Genomic DNA, 21,120 nt, shown 5'->3' with positions numbered 1-21,120 from the left:
AAGCCTGTGGATGATTTGTTTAGGTGTTTAATGCTGCTGGACTGTGGATTTATGTGCGAAGGATGTGTCTTTATTCACGCTCTCAAGTGCCTCGTCTCAGTTCCCCTCTCCGCTCCGTTAACACAGAGCAACAGTAGCTGACGTTAGTTTAGAAATGGTGTTAGCAACATTAAGGACCAGCTTCCAGCACAACACAGAGCCTCTTTAAAGTATGGATTGAAGGTAGTCTTACTAAGAACATTGTACTGTTTGTAACTGAATTCATTCAGAAGGTGTTATATTGAGGGAATTAAGATCCTGTAAGTCACCATATTAAGACTGTAAATACTCTTTTCACAGAATGTGGGCTGTGATGATGACTTGAACTACGCAGCAGTGACAATTCGACCGAAAGCAAAAAGAAGAGAGCGGGAGCCAAATGTTATCTATGCTTCAACCAGATAGACTCAGGAGCAACTGGAACTGATGCTGTTATATATGAAAATGCTTTGAGCTTTTGTATGCCATGTTGGTGAGAGCAATAACCACTCCTGCCAAAACATTTAAACTTGAAATAAAGATCAAGTGCCTTCCCACTGCAGAGCTTTAATTCTCAGCATTTTATGTCTTTCAGTGTCTATTTAACAAAAACACATGATCAGTATTTGACAGTGGAGGAGTCCGTCTGGACAATAATGACTGTCCAGAGTCTCATATAGTGAGACTTAGATGAAGGTCTGTTAAAGTGGAGAGTAAGTGAGGTACACATCACTTGTTCAGCACAGTTCAGTTCCTTTTGTTGCACCTTGCACTGTGGTGACAGTCAGTATGAGGGAGGTCTCTCTATATTTACTCCTCTATTAAAGCTGTGAAAAGATGGCTGAAGCAGAGCCTCACATGAAACCATCCACTCTGTGGGCTGTACATGTTTAAGACGGATCACAGCAGAAATACAGCAGGTGCATCTCCCATGCATTTCATCTGTTATATGTACTCAGTTGTCTGGTCATGTTGTTTCAATATGGGTATTAGAGTGCATTTTCAGGCAGTCTCAGAAGACATTCATAGTGTTGCACTTGGTTGTTCACACAATTGACAAAAAGAGCTGTGTGAACAAAGAAATAAGTGCAAACTGGGGCTCCTTAGCCAATAAGACGTAACAAGACGTACTTTGTATCAAATTAGACAAAAACGATACACTAATAAGACGTAACAAGACGTACTTTGTATCAAATTAGACAACTAGAAATAATGTTATGTTAATTAGACAGTAAACAAGAAAAGTTAAATTGTTATTAGACACCATATAGCCTACCCAAATTATGCTGTAATCAGAAACCGCATATAAAGTCTTATTACTTAAAATATAGGCTACTATACTGAGACACTATTATACCAAATTATACTGTAATTACAAACCAAATCTGAGATCCTAATACATTATAAGACACCATTTTACAAGATCTTAGTCTAATAAGAAATCACACACAATGCCATATCAGATCCAAAATATGCTAGTTATTCTACCCTCACTACCAAATTATGCATTTAATGCTAGATGGTTAAAAGCGGATGAGGTGTTGGATATGATGTGGGCCTGCAAAGAGAGGGTAGAGTCCAGGATGACGCCCGGGTTGCAGACCTCTGGGAAGTGGGAGATGGAGCAGCCTTCCACATCAAGGAAGAGATCTCCAACCTTCCAGGCTGCAGAAAGCAGGAGGGGGAAAGAGAGGGAGGGAAGGAGAGAGAGTGCACAGGAAACAAACTGCCTTTCACCTGTTGTGTGTATCCTCTTCATGTCTGTGACATATTCTACAGATACAGACATTAAAACTGTAGTGAAATGCTGGTATGATCTCCATGTGACTGCCTACAGGTCATTTTCAGGTCTATGTTTGCTGAGAACCACGTGCGTGTCACAGTAAAAATAGGCGAGATTCCTAATCCCTAGATTACGCGACGCTGCAGCCTCGTTTTGACACACGCATGAGATGCGCGACTCCACTACCAGTGTGGCTGCTCTAACATGTTAATATGGATGTTGAAATGAAAAACGAGAGGTAACAGCATGCACATGTGCTGCTCACGCATCCAGTGTCACTCACATTCATTCTTCTACTTACAGCTTGTTGGCGCTATTTTATGAAAACACTATTTTATGGGAAAACTCGCCGGAAATGCATCCGCAACATCACCACAAACATCTTTTCAAGTCAGAGCGGAGACAAGGAGAGGAGGAAGACTGGATAGGAAGTAGAGTGAAGGAGACCAAAGAGAACGGCTGTTCTGATTGGACAGATCCGTCTGGTCTGTAGTGTTTCTGTAATATACTTATATAGCAGCTCCATATACATCGACATTGCTAACGGGCAGTAACAATGACACGCAGGCAGAATCCAAACCTTTATTAAAAAATGACTTCATGTTTTGAAAACAGTCCACCAAAAAAGAAAAAGAAAAAAACGAGTGAGTGAGTGGTGGGCATTGGTTTGTCCACCCTCCTTGAGGTGAACATTCTGCATCAACACACACTTCCCTTCAAGTGGTTATGTGGTAAATTAGAGCACCTAGATGAGCTACACAATAGCACCCGCCTCCTTTTGTTAAGAGCACCCTCCTTGGAACACAGTTGAGTTATGGACTCTACAGAGCTTCATATGTACAACGATGAACTTATGATGTTTCCTCATACTGGTACTGCTGTTTGTTTCAGGCTGGATCTCTGCCTCAGTCTCTCAGTATCAGACTGTGGAGGTTCAGCCTGGTGAAGAAGTCACACTGCAGTGCAACAACATCTACAACTACGATGTGGTGATATTCTGGTTCAGACTAGTCAACAGAACCGAGGTCAGCTGTGTCTCTGGCATGATCCACTCTGCTGACGCTCAAAACTGCAAAGGATTTCGAACAGAGAGATTTGAAATGAGACAACAACTCCACCGTCTCTCTCTGACGAGTCAGAGTGACACTTTACAAACATAATCACAGTGATATGTTCTCGGTAATCTCAATGCAGCTGCCTGCACATGTAAAAAATGTCTTGTTAGTTGTGACTTCTACTCATTTAAAGCAATAATCATATTACTAGTAATGACTTAAAAATAGAGATGTATGAGTTACTTTACTTGTTACATTAATTTCTTTGATCCATCTGAAGTGCTTTCCAACAACTCCATGGTTGTTGGCCATTAACATGAGGGGAACTGCCATGTTGTTTCAATATGGGTATTAGAGTACATTTTCAGGCAGTCTCTCCTACAAGACATTCATGGTGTTGCAGCAGTTGTTCACACAATTGACAGGAATATATGTGTGAAAAAAGAAAAAAGAGAGAAGTTCAAACTCAGGCTCTTTTCTCACCTACAAAAAGCTGACCCATCAGGTGCGAACTGGGTGTGAATGTCAGATCTGCGGTTTAAGAAATACAAAGAAAATAGTTGGACACAGATCCCCTTCAAAAGAGTTTAACTTCTGAGAAGACACAACAATCATCACCTCTAAAACCACCATCTGTGCAAGATTCTATCTTCACCCACTCAGGTGCATGCTCGAGCGAGCTGCCTTGGCCATGCACAAGTGGAGACTCACGTTATTTATGCTGCCAGCAGATAGACTCAGGAAGTTACTGCAACACTGATGCTTTATCATATCAATCTGCTTCATGTTTGCTTCTTTTACTTTATTGGCCAAAGTCTCTGTCACACAAAGGACACTGATGACTGTCACACCTACTCATAGGGAGAGTCAAATGGAGGGAGGAGTGAGAGAGACACATGACTTCACAGGAAGAGACAGCACAGTGTGGTGTGAGTAAGTCAGGAGGCCTCTCAGGTCAAAGCTTTGCAGCAAAGTATAAAAGTAAGCAGTGAAAAGTGACCTGTATTGTGTTGAATAAAGTTACATCAGCCTCTGTATTTGTACTGAATGGACATAAATAGCGATGGAATAAGCCAGCCCTCTGTGGTGACGATCATTGTCTGTCTGAGTGAAAAATAAAGTCTCCACCACAGGAAGACTTCAGCCACGGCCACAAACATCACACAGCCTTCTGTTCTCAAAGACAACCAAGAGTGATGCTACTACTTATAAACTCTTTAGCATCTCTGCTTTACACACACTTATTTAGGTACCTTACTTTCAAAGCAGCATCAACCTTTAATCATCAGATTCTGCTCTGATACTTTTTAACTTTCAGGATTAAAATATGGATTTATCCTCACTCCTGTTTATCAACCTGACTGTAGCATCTATCCTCCATGTTGTCTGCTGAATGGAGCTGGAGGAGAAACTAACGTAACAATACAGAGATGAGAGGGAGGAAGAAGAGAGAGAACCAGAGTCCTTGGTGAGTGCTGAGTTCAGGGAAGGGTCTAGATGAAAACGCACAGAAACACACACCCTCACCATTGCTCGCTAATTTACAGCTAATGTGCAGTACAGTAATGTGGCTGTTTGGGGCAAATAAACACTCATGTAACAGCAACAGTACGTTTTTGCTCCATCAAATATCCAGTTTAACATTAGTAAGATGACAGGAGGGAGGAATTAAGATCCTTTTGTCTAAAATTTCATTAGTGAAAAAGATTCAACATTAATGTGAATTTATTATTTTCTGGCCAGTCGTTGGTTTTGATTCTCACATGCTTCTTCCTCTCTCGCTCTCAAGATCTATCTTTATCATTTTGTTTGTCCTTGATTGTTATCTGAAGAGAAGAAAAAAAACACCCACTTGACGTTTGATGGAGGAGGGAACTGTGAAGACACTGATGATTGTTGAATGTCCTTATAGGGAGAGTCTGCTGGGAGGTAGGAGGGGTAATGTACACTAATTTAAATTCAAATGTAGAAAATGTTTCCATAAGTCTGTAATTTTCTCCATTTGACTGGAAACACTTACTTTTATTTTTATTCTTTAGTCGTCTTCATTGAACGCTGACAGAGTGAATATATAAATGAAATAGACAAAGGGCTTGACTTTAGCTCTGACTGTTTGCGTGCACATGTGTGCAACAAGTCTTGTGTCCCCTCCCCCCTGTTATTTTCCACTGTGGTCAAAAACAGTTAGACTGGCCTTCAGCTCTCTGCATTAAAACCACATGCAACAAAAGCTGTACAACTTTCACACTGAAGCTTTAGTATGTTCTCTTAAAATGTGAAGATATTTTTCTTAGATTTTGATGATTGTGATGTGGTTCAGTAGAAGTCTAATAACTGCTTGTGATCAGATTTAAAGCAAAAAACTGGGATTTAATTGTAAAGGCTTAACTGGAGTCAGTTCAAAACACAACTAACTTTGTTTAGCCCCTAAACACAATAAGAGCATCTCATTAGTGTGTCGACAACATGTTCAGGCTTCCTTCCTTCTTTGTGGTGATTCTCAGCAGTACAGAAAACAGAAGTAGCTGAGTGTTGAAGACATAGATACAGACTTGATAAGGACTGAGCGGCCATGATGACATGACTGAGAAAGTCTGAATGAAAGCACAGTACCAAATGGTTTCAACCTGTTGCTGCCAGTTATTGTCAGAGAGTGTATTCCAGCTGTGAGGGCCAACAGTTCTGAGTTAAGACACTGCCCTGTGTTGTTTTCTGCATTTTTAACACTGGAAGCAAATCAGCTTGCCAAGCCACTGGGGTTCCCTATGGCAAGTCCAGCCTGGTGAAAACATTATTGCTTTTAAAGATAAAACCTCACAAGAAAAGAGCATGGCTTGACTATTTGTTGCACAGACAGAAATGTATACTATCAACCAAATGGTGGACTCGGTGGTAAAGTGCTCTCTAGGGTGCCCTTCCAGAGGACAAAACTTGATCAAGTGCCTTCTCTTCAGTTGCTTGGAGTGCTCTTTTTCACAAGAACACCCACCTTCCTCTTTAAACCTCCTTCCTGGTTCTCAGTAATTTAAGCTCCATTACAGTCAAACGATCATACGCACAAATGATGGGCTTTACTATGATACCAGCTTTACTTCTCTGCAGCCTCAGTAAGTACTGCCATGAAATTACTCTCTAAGTGTTCTCCATGGCTAACGTGATTAGTTTCAAGTTGCTACGACAGTTGTTCAGGAGCATTTTTATCTGTTTGCTGCATTATCAGCTGAGCAATAAATGTCTAAATGTTGTTTCAGGTTGGATCTCTGTCTCAGGTTCTGAGGCTCAGACTGTGGAGGTTCAGCCTGGTCAAGAAGTCACACCACTGTGCTCCAACTTTTCCAGCTCTCCCTCTCAGATAATCTGGTTCAGACTGGACAGCAGACGGTGTATTTCCTCCTTGTACAGTTCTGCTGAGGCTGCCTCATTCTGCAATGACTGGACATGTAGTGTAACACAACTGAAGAGTAGTGATGGTGCATCTGGGACGTTCAACGACGCCCCGACGAAAAGTCTAGCATGTCAGAATTTTATGTATTTTTAATTTTTTTAATTACTGTTGTTTTCTTTAATTGTCATATTGCGGTGCAATTATTTTATTTTATTTTATTTTATTTGGTTTTTCTTTATTGATAATGTTTGTTGAGCTCCCTCAACACATTCCCCTGTCTTGGGCTATGTTTGTTGTTTGTCATGCATAATAACAATAATAATAATAATAATAACAATCATAATAATAATAATAATAATAATAATAATAATAATAATAATAATAGATAAACATAGATTTCCTGGGCTAGCAGAGAACCACGTTGTTCGCCAGAAGTGGATCAAGACTGTTAGAAATATTAGTGATTGATTATTATTATTACTAATTGTAATTTTGACCCTGGAAGAGTGACCTCTAGGCCTGATTGACATTTTGCTGCCATAAAATTAATGAAATAATCTTGAAAACCTACAAAATTTAAAAAATATACAGTATGCATTTACTTTAATAGCACAGATCTCTCTCATCGAGCATGGATCATGTTTTTTCTTCTTCTTTCTGCCAGTCCTTTATCAGGGCAACTTCGTATGAAACTCATGGTGAAATAGATTTTACGAGTGTCCTCATCTCCTTTATCACCAGAGGAACTATGATTTTGTATTAATGTTCCAACATTTATGCAAAATGTGAATCTTTTTGTTAATGAGATGAGTTTTGTTGCTTCATTTTTCACTGTGTGTTTCCCTTTGGACACAAATCAGTGTCCAGACCGACATGGTTGAGGAGTGAATGAGGTTCAGTCACCTGTGTGACAGGAAGAGACGGTGCAGGGATGTCTGAGCAAAACTGACATGAAAATGAAGTTTGTAAAGTCAGACATTTGTCAGTAATACCTGACCTAGCCTCAGTCACAAAGAGATACATGGTATATTTGTACAGTTGTTTTGAAAAAACAAAGTGTAGAAACAACCAGCAGGCAATAAATAGAAACCACAGGAAGACTGGTTTCCAGCTATAACCACACACATCAGAGACCTAAAGGTGCAGCAAGAAGGATGCAGCTTAAGAGCTACCGCTAAACATTAACCCCTTCAGACACTGTTTCACTGCTTCACCCATCAGTTTACACACACTGACCTTAGCAAGATGCTCAGTGTCTGCTTTGACACTTGCACAGCCAAACATCAGAGCATTCACTATGTGTATCTTTAAAGTAGCAATTTGTAATTCTTGGCCAAAACTTTAGTTCAAAACATTCAACTGAGCCATGAGCTAATTATCTAATGGTAGCTAGGCTTCAGCCAAAGATAGCTAGCAAAGGGCAGCAGTTGTCAGTTACTCAATCTGACATAAATCCAGAGAGGTGTGCTTTTTTCTCACTATACATCAGTTTCCTCTTGGATCTATAATATTTTCTAAATGATATCCTAAATATAATCAATACTTTACTATATTGTAGCCTACATGTTCTATAAAGCAGTGTTACCTTCATTATCAAAGTAACAAGGGGAAATGTGCAGTCACAGAAGAGCGAGAGGATCATAGAGAACTGCTGCTGTACTATACCTTTAATATTCCTACAATATTATCATTCAAGAGCGTCTGTGTTGCTGATGAGGTCGAGTTATGTGGCTCAAGCTGTGTGAATCTTTGTTCCTTTTTTGCTTCTGTGTTTATAAGTTTGTGCTCCTTCAGCCTAAACGTTTGCATCAACACTCATTTTCCTGAAAGCACGTATGCAGTCAATATGAGCAACATGATGAGCAATATATGACTATATCCATATGACTGTTCAAAGCAGCACAATGACAGAGGCTGCAGCAGGAGGATGGCTTTCACATCGCGCTGACCGCTAATATTTAAAGATGAGAAAACAGTGCAGAGTGCAGCAGGCTGCAGCTGTGAAGTCATCAGAGAACCGGCTGACAGAGAGCAGCAAGTGTGTCTGTTGCATTAAAACTTATAAGTTTATTATTTACATGCTTCAAAACTGCTTTTATTCCTGCTTTCTGTCGAAAAGTAGCTAAATATTCAAGCTAACGTGCTGATGAAGAGAAAAGCAGAGACCAAATGATGCACAGGGAAAAAGACAAACAGCTGATGTGATGGTTCAGCCACACAGGGTCTCTAGGTGAAGGTGAAGTCATGAAGTCAAATGAGTCATCTGATATGAGACGTTTTCAGAAAGATCTCTAATCTCACCGTCTTCATGTGATTGGACAGACCTGGATGTGGGGGTCACAGCTGATCTGTGTTCGTCTGAGATGGGAACTGGGACTTGAGACATCTATACTGGGTTTATCCAAGTTTAAGGACACTGTGACATGTTGACACTCTTAATTTACTTTTTGGCATAACACTCATGGTCTGTTATGCACATGCATTTATTTTCCGGATCATAACATAATATAGGAGACAACAAGGAAACAATATCATTTTAATGATGTAATAATTTGTGAGAAACAAACTGGGAATATTGTCCTGCTGTGTGTGTTGCATTTTATCTCATCAGGAGATGATGATTTAATATTTCATCACAAATAAAGTTGTTGGTTCAACTTTACATTTACCTGAAGAAGACCATCTGTGGTTGAAATAATCAGATCAGTCAGATCCACATCAAATAAAGACAGTAGTGTGCTTGGTGCTTTTTCTTTTTTATTTCTGAAGTTACTCACGTCAAGTCACGTTTTCACTCAGTATTTTTGTATTCTGCTTTAAGTAGTTATTTTGATCACTACCTTTACTTCTACTTCAGTAGGCCGACTTGTTTTTGCAAAGTAACAGTACTTTAGTACAGTTTTTGGCTGCTCTACCCACCTCATCCCCACTGTCTCTGCACATTGACCTCTCAATAAGATGGCTAACTGTGCAGGAGAGACTAAATGAAGAACAGAGCTGAGGAGAAACTTGACTGTGGATTTTTATCACTGAAGAAAAACACAACAGAGTCAGGCATTAACAGATTACAAAAGGATTCAATTCTGGACCTCACTAATGAATAAGTCCTGACTACGGCCCTGGCTCTAGACTGCACATCCTAAAGATATAGCATCAGAACAAAACAACAGCAGCTGCAGCTCCATATACATCGAGGTTGATAACAGCCAGTAACAATGACATGCAGGCAGAATCCAAACCTTTATTAAAAACTGTTTTAAAAACGGTCCACCCAAGAAAAAAGAAAAAAAATTAGAGTGGTGGGCATTGGTTTGTCCACCCTCCTTGACATGAACATTCTGCATCAACACATACTTCCCTTAAAGTGGTTATGTGGTAAATTAGAGCACCAAGATGAGCTACACAGTAGCACCCGCCTCCTTTTGTTAAGAGCACCCTCCTTGGAGCACAGTTGAGTTACGGACTTTACAGAGCTTCATACACACGATGAACTTCACCGTGATAACAGTGTTGATTCTCTGCAGCCTCAGTAAGTTCTGGCATTGAATCACTTTCTTCAGCTTCTTCAGTAACTGTGCTGAATTCTCTAAACCAGCAGAACTAGAATTATTTACTTATTATTACATGTATTATGACGTTTCCTCATACTGGTACTGCTGTTTGTTTCAGGCTGGATCTCTGCCTCAGTCTCTCAGTCTCAGACTGTGGAGGCTCAGCCTGGTAAAGAAGTCACACTGCAGTGCTACAACATCTACAACAATAGCGCAGTGATATTCTGGTTCAGACTGGTCAACAGAACCAAGGTCAGCTGTGTCTCTGTCAAGATCTTCACAGGTGACGCTCAAAACTGCGAAGGATTTCCAACAGGGAGATTTGAAATGAGAAGCAACTTCCCCACTGTCTCTCTGAAAATCAGTGATGTGGCTAAATCTGATGCTGGACTGTATTTCTGTGGATTTTACACTGAAGGAAAACCAACTTTCAGTTTAATAAGTTTAAATGTCAAAGGTAAGGTCATTCTAAAGTCTTGTCTTGTCATTCTTTGTTCATTTATGTTTATTCTGTATTTCCAGAATTGTCTTCTTACAACACAGTAAACAAAGTGGCTGTTAAAACATTGGTAAATTTAATTATGATGTAAATCTGTCGAAACAAAATCAAGACTAATTTTATCTTTACTGTTTTTCTTTAAAAGGCAGCGATGAGCCACGTGGTGACGAGGACAGCAAAGGTAAAAGTGAGATTCTACTACAGATTTCTTTCATTGTGCAGATTATGAAATGTTTGAAGGTGAAACAGTTGAAGCTCAGTTTTTACTTTTACTTGGTCTGAAGCCTTTCAGGGGAAATTAGATTCTAACTTAACGATCTCTCTTGTAGGAGAGTCTGACAGAATAGCAAAGCTGACCAGTGTGATCCTGGGTGGTCTGACTGTTGTCCTTGTACTGGTCATCATCGGTCTGGTTGCTAAAGTCAGGAAACTTCAGACAGGTACTTTTTCAGTTACTGTCTCCGTCTTGTTGCCAGTGGAAATGCTTTAACTTTTGTCAATATGCTGGAAAACTGACCAGATGTCTTCTTTGTGTCACATAGCTGTTAAGGAAGACCAGAATCCAGAGCAAAGAGAGGTGAGTCCAATTTTAATATTTACTTTATATACTGTTTGATAGAACCGAACAGAAAAACAGCCAGAACTGTATTGTATCGGCTCACATTGACTTCTCCCTGACAAATCAGTGTATTTGTATAGATGTACTGTATATATTTGCATCTATGAGGCCTATATATGGGCTGATTAGAAAATGAGACCTTCCCCATCTCTCTTGGTTGCTTATACAAGCCTGTCGATGATTTGTTTAAGCTGTTAAATGCTGCTGGGCTGTGGATTTATGTGTGAAGGACTTGGGTTGATTGTCTGCCAGTCCAAAGGATGTGTCTTTATTCACGCTCTCAAGCGCCTCGTCTCAGTTCCCCTCTCCGCTCCGTTAACACAGAGCAACAGTAGCTGACGTTAGTTTAGAAATGGTGTTAGTAACATTAACGACCAGCTTCCAGCACAACACAGAGCCTCTTTAAATATGGATTGAAGGTAGTCTTACTAAGAACATTGTACTGTTTGTAACTGAATTCATTCAGAAGGTGTTATATTGAGGGAATTAAGATCCTGTAAGTCACCATATTAAGACTGTAAATACTCTTTTCACAGAATGTGGGCTGTGATGATGACGTGAACTACGCAGCAGTGACAATTCGACCGAAAGCAAAAAGAGGAGAGCTGGAGACAAATGTTATCTATGCTTCAACCAGATAGACTCAGGAGCAACTGGAACTGATGCTGTTATATATGAAAATGCTTTGAGCTTTTGTATGCTATGTTGATGAGAGCAATAACCACTCCTGCCAAAACATTTGAATCTGAAATAAAGATCAAGTGCCTTCCCACTGCAGAGCTTTAATTCTCAGCATTTTATGTCTTTCAGTGTCTATTTAACAAAAACACATGATCAGTATTTGACAGTGGAAGAGTCCGTATGGACAATAATGACTGTCCAGAGTCTTGTATAGTGAAACTTAGATGAAGGTCTGTTAAAGTGAATATCTGTGAATCAACATACTACTTTATTCATGAGTTTGTCCTGATTAACTATGAATCAGCCACTGAGAGAAACAAACTAGTGACTACTCAGTAACTGCTAATTACTTAATTATTAGTTACCCTTTTGTGCCCCCTCAAGTAAACTGATACATAATACTGAGTAGTTTGAGTGGCAGGTTCGGGACAGCAGGATCGAATTGGGGTCTGTAGCAGTGGACATTTACAGTATATTTAAGGTGTCAGCATGTATATGTGGTGTGAGTATAATGATACAAATACGTTGAGGAGAGTGAACACAGCTGAACACCAGACTGGGACTGAACACAGCCTTCAGGCGATGGAGGTCAGTTTGAGTGAGGACGAGGACTATGACTTCAGGGACACGGCAGGTGGGGAGAGACAGACGGTGAATCGGTGGATTTTGGACTCCTTTTGACCAAACTGGGGTGATTGATGAAAGACAAACCAAGACTGTCCTAGTGAGTTTTATTTGAAAAATGCACAAGTTTTAATGGAGAGAGTTTCACGACAGTTAAGTTCGTCTTAGTCGGTTGTATGACAGTTGTATTTTTCGGTTAAATGTAGGCAAATGTCCTTTCTTGACATTGTATGAATATATTTTGTTCATTTATTGTGCTAAAAGCTACAGGGCCCCCTCTGGTACAAAGTGGTTTTAAGGAACAGGAGGGACCAGGGCTAGCTGGTACCATGCTAACTTCAGTAGACGTCTCTCAAACACAGGACATAGACATCTTTGACATGATGTTAACACTGTTGTTTCTTCACATTCGGATTATAATGTTATTCTCATCTTTCTTGACGTGAACATTCTGAATCATCACACACTGCCCTTAAAGTGGTTATGTGGTAAATTAGAGCACCAAGATGAGCTACACAGTAGCACCCGCCTCCTTTTGTTAAGAGCACCCTCCTTGGAGCACAGTTGAGTTACGGACTTTACAGAGCTTCATACGCACGATGAACTTCACCGTGATAACAGTGTTGATTCTCTGCAGCCTCAGTAAGTTCTGGCATTGAATCACTTTCTTCAGCTTCTTCAGTAACTGTGCTGAATTCTCTAAACCAGCAGAACTACAATTATTTACTTATTATTACATGTATTATGACGTTTCCTCATACTGGTACTGCTGTTTGTTTCAGGCTGGATCTCTGCCTCAGTCTCTCAGTCTCAGACTGTGGAGGCTCAGCCTGGTGAAGAAGTCACACTGCAGTGCAACAACATCTACAACTATAGAGCGGTGATATTCTGGTTCAGACTGGTCAACAGAACCAAGGTCAGCTGTGTTTCTGTCAAGATCTCCTCAACTGATGTTCAGAACTGCGAAGGATTTAGAACAGGGAGATTTGAAATGAGAAGCAACTTCTCCACTGTCTCTCTGAAAATCAGTGATGTGGCTAAATCTGATGCTGGACTGTATTTCTGTGGATTTTACAATGGTGGAAATCCAACTTTCAATTTAATGAGTTTAAATGTCAAATTCTAAAGTCTTGTCATTCTTTGTTCATTTATGTTTATTCTGTATTTCAATAATTGTCTTCTTACAACACAGGAAACAAAGTCAAGTCTAATTTTATATTAATTTCTTTAAAAGGCAGCGATGAGCCACATGGTGACGAGGACAGCAAAGGTAAAAGTGAGATTCTACTAAAGATTTCTTTCATTGTGCAGATTATGAAATGTTTGAAGGTGAAACAGTTTCAGATCAATTTTTACTTTTTATTTCTTTTATATTAGCCTGGTCTGAAGCCTTTCAGGGGAAATTAGATTCTAACTTAATGATCTTTCTTGCAGGACTCTGACACGGAATAGGAAAGCTGACGAGTGTGATCCTGGGCGGTCTGACCTTTCTCCTTGTGAATGTCAACGTTGGTCTGGTTGTCAAAGTCAGGAAACTTCAGACAGGTACTTCAGGAGAATGTTTTATTTTCATTTGATTGTTTTTACACATTCTGCATAAAATGTGTGTCGGTATGATGAAAAACTACTAAATTGCTTTGTGCCCTTGTCTCTGTCATTCAGCTGCCACTGAAGAAAAGAATCCACAACAGCGTGAGGTGAATCAAGTTCTATCCTTTACTGTCACATGTCTTCACATGTTGAAGATCAGAATCACACCAGGTCATGATTTACCTTTACTCACAAAATCAGCTGTTTGACATGTGTAACTGTGTACTGTCTACAGAATCTGCACTCTGATGAGCTGAAGGATGCAGCCCTGAGTTTTTACACAACACCAGTAAGAAGCAGGAGGCCGGCATCAGAGAGAGACGTGGAGACTCGAGTCATTTATACTGCCAGCAGACAGACTCAGAGAGGTTCAGAGTTGAACTGATGCTTTTATCATGTTAATCTGCTGTTGTGTTCTTTGTTGGCTGGAGGAGTTCACATTTTATTATTGCAAAACGGTCAAATAACCAAATGACTAAATAGCTGACTTTTCAGAGTGCTTGTTCTATCATGTCTTGCTAGTTTTGTCTGACCTTGGTCACTGTCCAGATAGACCATAGATAGATAGAGGTCTACAGCAGTGGAGGAGTGAGTGAGGTTCACCTCACTTGTTCAGCAGGAAGAGGCAGCGCAGTGTGTTCTGAGCACAACTGAGGAGAAAACCATGAGGTCTGTTAGATCAACACGCTGTGAGAATGAAGTCTGAAATAAAGCAGTTACTGTTTTTGAAGAACATCAGTGTGGAAACTGGACATTTCAACTGTTACATGCCTGAATTAAAAAAGAAAATCTATTTTTAAAAGATTGGTAGTTGTGTTTGTGAATATTTGTGACACCCACATGCCTTTTGTTGCACCATGCACTGTGTTGACTGTCTGAATCAGGGATCACACCTGTATCTTCACACTTCTGGCAGACTGACACCCATCTATCAAACTTGTGAAAAGTTTACCAATCAGAGTGCCACTTTTACAGCCTGATATGAAACCATCCACTCTGGATCACAGCTACAAACATATTCAGTGATATGTACATGGTAGTCTCAATGCAGCTGCCTGCATATGTGAAAAACGCCTTGTTACTTGTTACACATTTAAAGCAATAATCATATTACTAGTAATAATTAATTACACTACTTGTTACATTAATATCAGTGATTCAGCAAAGATCCATCTGAAGTGCTTTCCAACAGCTCCACAGTTGCCAGCCGTTAACATGAGGTGAACTGCCATGTTGTTTCAATATGTTGTTAGAGTGCATTTACAGGCAGTCTCTCCTACAAGACATTCATAGTGTTGCAGCAGTTGTTCACACGATTGACAGAAATAGATGTGTGAACAAAGAAAAAAGAGAGAAGTTCAAACTCAGGCTCCTTCCTCACCTACAAAAAGCTGACACATCAGGGCGTGAACTGGGTGTGGATGTCAGATCGTTGGTGTAAGAAAGATGCAAAAATAGTTGAACACACACAGCATGTCTGATGGACGACACATCCTCATGCCTCAACGACTGAATAGGTTGATTGCCAGTGACTCCCAAAACAACATGATCACAGAACCTTGCAAAGGTGGTACCGTTCCTGAGCTGCTGCTGCTCACTCACATGTGTGTGCCCATCCTATCTGTTGACATGGAGTTCGCCTTTAATAATAATAATAATGATAATAATAACAATAATAATATCTTGGTTTTATACAGCGCCTTTCAAGAGACCTAAGTACGCTTTACATCAAGGAGGACGCAGAAAAAATGATAATAATCAGGAATCAGCTCAGTCAGGAAAGAGGGATGGTTGGGTGGATGACAGAGTGGGATGGACTGATGGAGGGTAGACAGAGTTAGCTGAGGTTGTAGGCCTTGGTGAACAGGTGGTGCTTCAGGTGTTTTTTGAAGGTGTCCAGAGATTAAGGATTGTGGATATGAGAAGGGACAGAGTTCCACAAAAGTTTGCAGCTGGGTGTGGAGGGTTGATAAGGAGCCAGAATTTGAGGACTGCAGCTTCCAGGATGGGGTATAGGGGTGGAGGAGGTCCGTTACTGGGGGGCAAGGGCATGGAGAGATTTGTAGGTCAGAAGGAGGATTTTGTAATGGATGCAGTACCTAACGGGGAGCCAACAGAGTTGAACGACGGTGGGGGTGATGTGCTGCCGAGGTCTGGTGCAGGTGAGAACCCTGGCAGCTGAGTTTTGCTCATATTGGAGCCTGTCCAGAGCCTTGCTGGGAGCCTCGAACAGGACACCATTGCAGTAGTCGAGACGGGAGGTAATGAAGGAATGGACGAGGGTTTCTGCCACAGAGTTGGAGAGTGATGGCCCGAGTCTAGAGATGTTTTTTAGATGGTTAAAAGTAGATTGGGTGATGGATTTGATGTGGGCCTCCAAAGAGAGGGTAGAGTCCAGGATGACGCCCAGGTTGCAGAAATCTGGGGAGTGGGAGATGGAGCAGCCTTCCACATCAAGGAAGAGATCTCAAACCTTCTGGGCAGCAGAAAGCAGGAGGGGGAAAGAGAGAGAGGGAAGGAGAGAGAGTGTACAGGAAACAAACTGCCTTTCACCTGTTGTGTGTATCCTCTTCATGCCTGTGACATATTCTACAGATACAGACATTAAAACTGTAGTGAAATGCTGGTATGATCTCCATGTGACTGCCTACAGGTCATATACAGGTCTATGTTTGCTGAGAACCACATGCGTGTCAAAATAAAAATAGGAGATACGCGACGCTGCAGCCTCGTTTTGACACACGCATGAGAAGCTCAACTCCACTACCAGTGTGGCTGCTCTAACCTGTTAATATGGATTTCGAAATGAAAAGTGAGAGGTAACAGCACACACATGTGCTGCTCACACATCCAGTGTCACTCACATTCATTCTTCTACTTACAGCTTGTTGGCGCTATTTTATGAAAACACTATTTTATGGGAAAACTCGCCGGAGATGCATCCGCAACATCACCACAAACATCTTTTCAAGTCAGAGCGGAGACAAGGAGAGGAGGAAGACTGGATAGGAAGTAGAGTGAAGGAGACCAAAAAGAACGACTGTTCTGATTGGACAGATCCGTCTGGTCTGTAGTGTTTCTGTAATATACTTATATAGCAGCTCCATATACATCAACATTGATAACCGGCAGTAACAATGACACGCAGGCAGAATCCAAACCTTTATTAAAAAATGACTTCATGTTTTGAAAACAGTCCACCAAAAAAGAAAAAGAAAAAAATGAGTGAGTGAGTGGTGGGCATTGGTTTGTCCATCCTCCTTGACGTGAACATTCTGCATCATCACACACTGCCCTTAAAGTGGTTATGTGGTAAATTAGAGCACCAAGATGAGCTACACAGTAGCACCCGCCTCCTTTTGTTAAGAGCACCCTCCTTGGAGCACAGTTGAGTTACGGACTTTACAGAGCTTCATACGCACGATGAACTTCACCGTGTTGATTCTCTGCAGCCTCAGTAAGTTCTGGCATTGAATCACTTTCTTCAGCTTCTTCAGTAACTGTGCTGAATTCTCTAAACCAGCAGAACTACAATTATTTACTTATTATTACATGTATTATGACGTTTCCTCATACTGGTACTGCTGTTTGTTTCAGGCTGGATCTCTGCCTCAGTCTCTCAGTCTCAGACTGTGGAGGCTCAGCCTGGTAAAGAAGTCACACTGCGGTGCAACATCTACAACAATGGCGCAGTGATATTCTGGTTCAGACTGGTCAACAGAACCGAGGTCAGCTGTGTCTCTGTCAAGATCAACTCAGGTAACGCTCAAAACTGCAAAGGATTTCCAACAGGGAGATTTGAAATGAAAGACGTCGACTCCACTGTCTCTCTGAAAATCAGTTCTGTGGCTAAATCTGATGCTGGACTGTATTTCTGTGGATTTTACTCTGACGGAAAACCAACTTTCAGTTTAATACGTTTAATTGTCAAAGGTAAGGTCATTCTAAAGTCTTGTCTTGTCATTCTTTCTTCATTTATGTTTATTCTGTATTTCCAGAATTGTCTTCTTACAACACAGGAAACAAAGTGGCTGTCAAAACATTGGTAAATTTAATTATGATGTAAATCTGTCAAAACAAAATGAAGACTAAATTTATCTTTACTCTTTTTCTTTAAAAGGCAGTGATGAGCCACATGGTGACGAGGACAGCAAAGGTAAAAGTGAGATTCTACTACAGATTTCTTTCATTGTGCAGATTATGAAATGTTTGAAGGTGAAACAGTTGAAGCTCAGTTTTTACTTTTACTTGGTCTGAAGCCTTTCAGGGGAAATTAGATTCTAACTTAACAATCTCTCTTGTAGGAGAGTCTGACAGAATAGCAAAGCTGACCAGTGTGATCCTGGGTGGTCTGACTGGTGTCCTTGTACTGGTCATCATTGGTCTGGTTGTGAAAGTCAGGAAACTTCAGACAGGTACTTTTTCAGTTACTGTCTCTGTCTTGTTGCCAGTGGAAATGCTTTAACTTTTGTCAATATGCTGGAAAACTGACCAGATGTCTTCTTTGTGTCACAAAGCTGTTAAGGAAGACCAGAATCCAGAGCAAAGAGAGGTGAATCCAATTTTAATATTTACTTTATATATTGTTTGATAGAACCAAATCGAAAAACAGCCAGAACTGTATTGTATCGGCTCACATTGGCTTCTCCCTTATAGATCAGTGTATTTGTATATATGTACTGTATATATTTGCATCTATGAGGCCTATATACGCGCTGATCAGTCCAGAAATGGCCAAATTATGTTCAAGGGTCCACTAGAGAGCACAAACGAGTTTATTTTTGGCATTGAAAATATCCTGCTCAGTAAATTTCTTTGTCACAATCCTTTAAAGGGGTTCTGAGTAATAATTTGAAGCTATTTACATGTATTACACACTTTTTATTGGCCATATGTGAGCAGATTGTAACATGATGTGAAAATGAGACCTTCCCCGTCTCTCTTGGTTGCTTATACAAGCCTGTGGATGATTTGTTTAAGCTGTTTAATGCTGCTGGACTGTAGATTTATGTGTGAAGGACTTGGGTTGATTGTCTGCCAGTCCAAAGGATGTGTCTTTATGCACATTCTCAAGTGCCTCGTCTTAGTTCCCCTATTCGCTCTGTTAACACAGAGCAACAGTAGCTGACGTTAGTTTAGAAATGGTGTTTGAAACATTAAAGGAGTAATTCACTCTAGAACGAAATTCAGTCATTATTGACTCATCCTCAGGCTGATGAGAAGTCCGGTGTAGTTTTTTTATTCCTCATAGTGCAGCTGGAGACCCGCGGGGGTACCGTCCTGCAGCAAAAATATCCCCGAGGGTGAGTCAATAATGACTGAATTTCGTTCTAGAGTGAACTATTCCTTTAACAACCAGCTTCCAGCACAACACAGAGCCTCTTTAAATATGGATTGAAGGTAGTCTTACTAAGAACATTGTACTGTTTGTAACTGAATTCATTCAGAAGGTGTTATATTGAGGGAATTAAGATCCTGTAAGTCACCATATTAAGACTGTAAGTCCTCTTTTCACAGAATGTGGGCTGTGATGATGACGTGAACTACGCGGCAGTGACAATTCGACCGAAAGCAAAAAGAGGAGAGCTGGAAACAAATGTTATCTATGCTTCCACCAGATAGACTCAGGAGAAACTGGAACTGATACTGTTATATATGAAAATGCTTTGAGCTTTTGTATGCCATGTTGATGAGAGCAATAACCACTCCTGCCAAAACATTTAAACTTGAAATAAAGATCAAGTGCCTTCCCACTGCAGAGCTTTAATTCTCAGCATTTTATGTCTTTCAGTGTCTATTTAACAAAAACACATGATCAGTATTTGACAGTGGAGGAGTCCGTCTGGACGATAATGACTGTCCAGAGTCTCATATAGTGAGACTTAGATGAAGGTCTGTTAAAGTGGAGGAGTGGAAAAGTGGAAAGTGGATCAAAAAGAAGCTGAAAGGAAACAGTGAATACTGACTGACTTTCCTCTGTAACAGAGACAAAAGGTAACACTTAAGATACACACACATGTGAGTAGATACTAAGGAGCGAATAAGAAATGAATCAGGAATGACTTGATAATTAATGAGTCACTAATAAGTCATTCTTGAAATAACTGATGTGAGGACTATACAGTAGATAATGATGAGTTACAAGAGATCAGGCTGGGAGAAACTATATTAATGAATCATTAGATAATGATTAGTTCATCAATATCTGTGAATCGACATACTACTTTATTCATGAGTTTGTCCTGATTAACTATGAATCAGCCACTGAGAGAAACAAACTAGTGACTACTCAGTAACTGCTAATTACTTAATCATTAGTTACCCTTTTTGTGCCCCCTCAAGTAAACTGATACATAATACTGAGTAGTTTGAGTGGCAGGTTCGGGACAGCAGGATCGAATCGGGGTCTGTAGCAGTGGACATTTACAGTATCTTAAAGGTGTCAGCATGTATATGTGGTGTGAGTATAATGATAAAAATACATTGAGGAGAGTGAACACAACTGAACACCAGACTGGGACTGAACACAGCCTTCAGGCGATGGAGGTCAGTTTGAGTGAGGACGAGGACTATGACTTCAGGGACACGGCAGGTGGGGAGAGACAGACGGTGAATCGGTGGATTTTGAACTCATTTTGACCAAACTGGGGTGATTGATGAAAGACAAACCAAGACTGTCCTAGTGAGTTTTATTTGAAAAATGTGCAAGTTTTAATGGAGAGACTTTCATAACAGTTATGCTCGTCTTAGTCGGTTGTATGACAGTTGTATGTTTTCGGTTAAATGGAGGCAAATGTCTTTTCTTGACATTTTGTGAAAATATTTTGTTCATTTATTGTGCTAAAAGCTACAGGGCCCCCTCTGGTACAAAGTGGTTTTAAGGAACAGGAGGGACCAGGGCTAGCTGGTACCATGCTAACTTCAGTAGACGTCTCTCAAACACAGGACATAGACATCTTTGACATGATGTTAACACTGTTGTTTCTTCACATTCGGATTATAATGTCAGTTAATTTATTTTTTTCTATGTTAAACTAAACTGCCTATATTTTACATATTTCCCCCTTCACACTTTAAATCCAGCCTTATTTTAAAAGAAAATACTCCAGCACATCTTTGAGATGTAACATCGGAACAAAACAACAGCAGGTGAAGCTCCCATATACATGGACATTGAAAAGGGGCAATAACAATAACATGCAGGCAGAATCCAAACCTTTATTAACAGATGAATTCATGTTTTGAAAATGGCCCATCAAAAAAATAAAAGGACAGCACAGGAAAAATATCAACATCAGAGTGGTGAGCCTTGTTT

General features: G+C 40.3%; 1 long non-coding RNA gene across 1 annotated transcript; it reads left to right on the top strand.

Annotated features, from left to right (window-relative positions):
- Positions 1–10,648: 10,648 nt before the first annotated feature.
- Positions 10,649–11,526, top strand: LOC141003807 (uncharacterized). The gene is made up of 3 exons (XR_012179755.1): positions 10,649–10,731; positions 10,834–10,868; positions 11,447–11,526. It is a non-coding gene; the product is annotated as an uncharacterized lncRNA (long non-coding RNA).
- The last annotated feature ends 9,594 nt before the right edge of the window (positions 11,527–21,120 follow it).

Source organism: Pagrus major, chromosome 10 (genome assembly GCF_040436345.1).
Source record: "Pagrus major chromosome 10, Pma_NU_1.0".
Lineage (NCBI taxonomy): Eukaryota > Metazoa > Chordata > Actinopteri > Spariformes > Sparidae > Pagrus > Pagrus major.
Note: the sequence above shows the minus strand (reverse complement) of the source record. Positions and strands in the feature narration are given on the sequence as shown.